Genomic DNA, 5,000 nt, shown 5'->3' with positions numbered 1-5,000 from the left:
CATTACACATCACGGGTCGGCACGATCAGCCTGCCACCCATCTGGGCCTCGGGGACGATTTTCCCTTTAACTGTGGTGGACACTTGCGGTCAAACATCTCAGCTATGAATGAAGCGAAAAAGCCTGGATGAATCTTCCAAATCAATGGCATCTCCCCCCATCTGCCATGACGTCGGTGAGTTGGGAATGTTGCGCGCTAACGTGAACACGCGCCGCGCGCGTTGCTGCGTCCATGTGCACACATGCATCACGGAACATGTGTATGTCAGTGAACAGGGTTAGCATGGAAAAATGCGCTTGGAGGCTTCGAGCGTATGCATCAAAAAAGGAGCCATGTTTCCACGCCTTGGCGCTTGAGGAATTGTTTGGTAAACAACGGGCTGGCAAAACTTTTGATGCCAGAGGATGTTGTGGAGGCCCAGGCATTTCAGAGGGGGGGGGGCTGTATGGTGGGTGAGAGGATGGGGTATCGTGGGGGCCCCTCAGCGAGCCAATGACGAAAAGCCTCCAGGGTCATTCCAGTTTCTGTCAAATCCCGGTCGGGGTCGGCGGTGCACCCAAAGTTCCTGCGAGTCACTCGGCAGAGATGTAATCCGGGTAATTGCGACCTTAGCGAGATTTGCGTCATTAATGCAATTGTGGCCCAGCCTGCCTGACAGGCAGCCATCAGGAGCGCCAATTAAGGCCCTCGCTCTGGTGTGGTGCAGGAGCATGGCTTAGCCAGGGTTAATGGTGTGGTGTGTGTGTGTGTGTGTGCCTGTGTGTATCTGTGTGTGTCTCCATCCCCCTGCTATTTTCCCAAAATAAAACCCAACCCAGCCATCTCACCAAACCCTCTGTGTGTGTGTGTCGAAACCATCAAAAAATATTCAGATTTCTCGTTTGCGTTGGCTGTTCACCTTCACTGCCTACAAGCATTTCTCACGGCGTGGGAGCGATACACACACAGCTCCTGCGGTTCTCTCCTCTCTCACACTGGGATCTCTTCACTTCCAACTCCTCTTTTCCAGGCACCCCCCCCCCCCCGCCCCCCCCCCCCCCCCCCTTTCAAGTAGGGCTCTGGAAAAAGCGGAGGGCCCAGCCGGGCTAATGGGGGATGGAGCTGGAGATGGCCTGACCACAGGGGCCCAGAGCCAGGCGGCCCAGCTGGAAGGAGAAGAGAGAAGGCGTCGCCCCGCACTGACGTCATGGAGGGGAGACTAGAGAGGACGGGGCTGAGAGAGTGGGGTGGAGAGAGGGTAGTAAATCCAAAGGGGCGAGCTGGTGCCCACAATACAACCAAAAAAAAAAAACGCTGCTCAGAGTTTTAGAGAGTAAAGCTTACAAACAGATGCACAGACACACACATACGCACACACAGACACACACACACACACACACACCCCTACACAGACAACCAGACACACACAACACTCACAGACACACACACACACACACACATGCAAACACACACACTCATGCACACTCACACACACACACACACACACACACACACACACACAGATACACAAACAAACACACACAAACACATACAAACACACAGACACACAAACACCAAGTAATTAATGTCAGCTGTTGTGCGAGTGCATCATTAACCAAAACATCTTGTTGCTATTAGAGAGCATAATTAGTCCTTCAATAATACTGGGCATAGATGGCTGGTAGGCTGAACATGGTGTGTGTTATTCGCCTTTTTCCCACAGTAATTTTTCCCTCCTGGTTTAGGGGGTAAAGGTGGTCCTTTTGCTTTCGGTTAAAAAAGGCACGCAGACACGGAAGGATATACTGTATGACAAGGAATGAAACGGACTCCTCGGAGATGGCATGGTCTACGAGCCCTGTGAGGAAAGCCTTTATTTGATCTATGTGCCTGCAGACATCCCTCCTCGTTTCTCATCCATATGATGAAGTCTCATAACTCTTTTTGCAGTGGAGCTCCACGGCATAGATAAAAACGCACGAGCCCAGCTTCTGGTTTTAGACAGTCGTTTTGACCTTTTTGTTATGGCTTCTGTTTTATGATGTTATGTGTTATTATCAAGGGTCAGATAGTCACGTACAACTGTGCAAAAAGCTAAAGGCCCGAAGCTTCAAACAATGGGCACTACAAGCAGGATGCACCCACACCCAAGCCAGTGCATATTCAAGCCCCAGGCCTCAGTGCACTACAGATTACACATTCAATAGTACATCATGTGACGGGTTTTCAAACATTTACCTACTTTTAGAGGGCTGCTAAGTCTCAGCTCACACATACTTCAAGTATACTTCCAGTATACACACATACTTCCAACACCAGGTTTAAACACTAGATTCATACTGAAATGTCAAAACTTCCTTATCATTACTGAGGATGATGACTTCCTAAAGCAATCTAGCACATTCTACCCAAAGACCAAATTGAAGTCATGACCTGACAGAGGACGGTTCTCCGCGCTTCTGCAGTGAAGCGTCGATCTGGTGCAACCAGGCCAGGACAGATCATGTGTGAGAGGGAGAGGGACACTGGTGCAACTCAGATGTCTTCTTTCATTTGGAATTACTTAGATGGTGCAAAACATCACTGACTAACATTTTGATGTAGAAACATCTTCATCAGAGTCCTCAAAGTCAAAGTCATGACCCTTCAGTATGGCCTGAGTAGATCAGTTATTTACTCTGGGAACGTGCGCACATCCAAATTAAGGTGCAGGAGCCAAAAGTCAAAGATCCAAAGTACAAAAAAGAAGGCCTGCACACTTGCTCTCAGTTCACTTTGATTGATTGACTTTGACGGAGTGGACCAGGGCATCGGTCAGACAAGAGGGCACAGAGACACACAGCTGGACTCAAGGTGGGGGGGGGGGGGGGGGGGATCCGTCGGACAGCTTATTCACTCACACGCCCAGCTGTTAGACTTGTTACAGTGCGCTTGGATTCTTGGATTCTGCAACAGTGCAACCCCTGATTCTGATCCTTTGTTATGGAACGGATCGGGCTGTTTACACGCTCGCCGCGGCTCTTTCAACAACACAGGAAATAATCGGGACAAAAAGTCGGCGGGAGGCCAGCGCCATTGGCAGCCGCCGGCCCCCGGGAGCGGGAGTCTGGAGTGGCCAAACCGTCACGGGAGAGATAAGGTGGAGGAAGAGAGGGCCAGGGCTGCGTTAGACAAGAAACAGACCTGCAGTGTGTGTGTGTGTGTGTGTGCGCGAGTGTGTGTGTGTGTGTGTGTGTGTGTGTGTGTGTGTGTGTGTGTGTGTGAGAGTGTGTGTGTGTGTGTGTGTGGTGTGTGTGTGCGTGTGTGTGTGTGTGTGTTGTGTATGCGTGTGTGAGTGTGTGTCTGTGTGTGTAAGAGTGTTTGTGTGTGTGTGTGTGTGTGTGTGTGTGTGTGTGTGCATATTTTCAGGGTAACGTTGACAAGGGTTGGGCTGTGTAAACTTGCGAGCTGATGCTGGACGTCACATCACCCGATAGGCTCCCGAGTGGACACGCTGAGGGGCAGTTTGTATGTGTTTGCAGATATTCATTAACACACACACATACAGAACACACACACACACACACACACACACACGACACACACCTCAGGTGTCATCTTTCCTCTCAAGACACACACTCTCCCCACCAAAACACATACCCAAATGCACACAAGCGTTCTGTAAACACAAATACACACACACACACACACACACACACACACACACAGGTGCACACACCATACAAACACATACAGGTGCACACACACACACACACACACACATTGGTTAGCATCTTCCAAGCACACATGCACACCTACACAAACACACAGCAGCATCTACCGTATATTACAGCGTCAGCACCCCAGGGAACCACACAAGGTGCGTAGGAGTGTGGTCAGCTAGAATCAGAATGATGCGCTCCATCCGGTGCTAACACACCTGTGAGGGCATACAGAAGTGTGTGTGTGTGTGTGTGTGTGTGTGTGTGTGTGTGTGTGTGTGTGTGTGTGTGAAAGGAGATGGAGTTAAGACATTACAGAAATATAATGTGAAGAGAAATGGCTCGTGGCCACAGACAAAATCCAACAACTCCTCATAGGTTGCTTTACAAATTAAGCTCTGTAGAATAGAATGACTCACATGCTATTGTTAAACCCCCAAAGCCCTGGCGTTGTTGTTCTTGTAATTGAGTTTGTTTGATGAGAATTTTGTGTGTGTGTGTGTGTGTGTGTGTGTGTGTGTGTGCGCGCGTGTGTTTGCAAGAGTGCATCTCTCTCTGTGTCTGTCCGTGCGTGTGTGTATGTGTGCCCGTGCGTGGGTGTGTGTGTGTGTGTGCTTACGTGTCTGAGCATGCATGCCTGATAATGTATGTGCCTACGTGTGTGTGAACATGTGTTTGTCAGCCTATGATTGTATGCATGAGGTGGGGACTTGCCCCATTCACTGCACAGTTATCACCCACTGGGTGGTGCTGGTCTAGTCTTAAACAAATAAGCAATGAAAAGACACGTTTTGAAAGTTTGAAACTATCCAGCCCATGCCATTGTGTAAGTGTGTGTGAGTGTGCGTGTGTGTGTGTGTGTGTGTGTGTGGTGGGGGAGACACTAGATAAGGTCCAGCACGGATACCCAGCGGACTGTAGAAACACACGTCCACTACATCAGTGAGGCCAACAGAGGGAACGATCATGGGAGGGTTATAAAATATGACTGATTTCATGAAAGAAAGGCTCGGGCGCAAGAGACAGTCAGAGTACTCAATTTGGAGAGAAACAGTAAAAGGAGTGTGTGTGTGTTTGTGTGAAAGTGTGAAAGAGAGAGAGAGAAAGAGAGAGAGAGACTCCTTATCAAGTAATACCAAGCTATCATCTGTGCCGTTTGTCATTTAAATTGCTTATGCAATAACTGTTGCCATCCAAATGATAGAAATACAAGGTAAGCATCATCTGGCCCTGCACTATGCGTAAGCACCTATAAAAACGTAATAAGCACTTTGCATACACCGTCAATAATTTATATCAATGACCTCAACACTCTGATC

This window comes from Sardina pilchardus, chromosome 22 (assembly GCF_963854185.1).
Source record: "Sardina pilchardus chromosome 22, fSarPil1.1, whole genome shotgun sequence".
Taxonomy (NCBI): domain Eukaryota; kingdom Metazoa; phylum Chordata; class Actinopteri; order Clupeiformes; family Clupeidae; genus Sardina; species Sardina pilchardus.
This window is presented reverse-complemented; position numbering follows the sequence as displayed.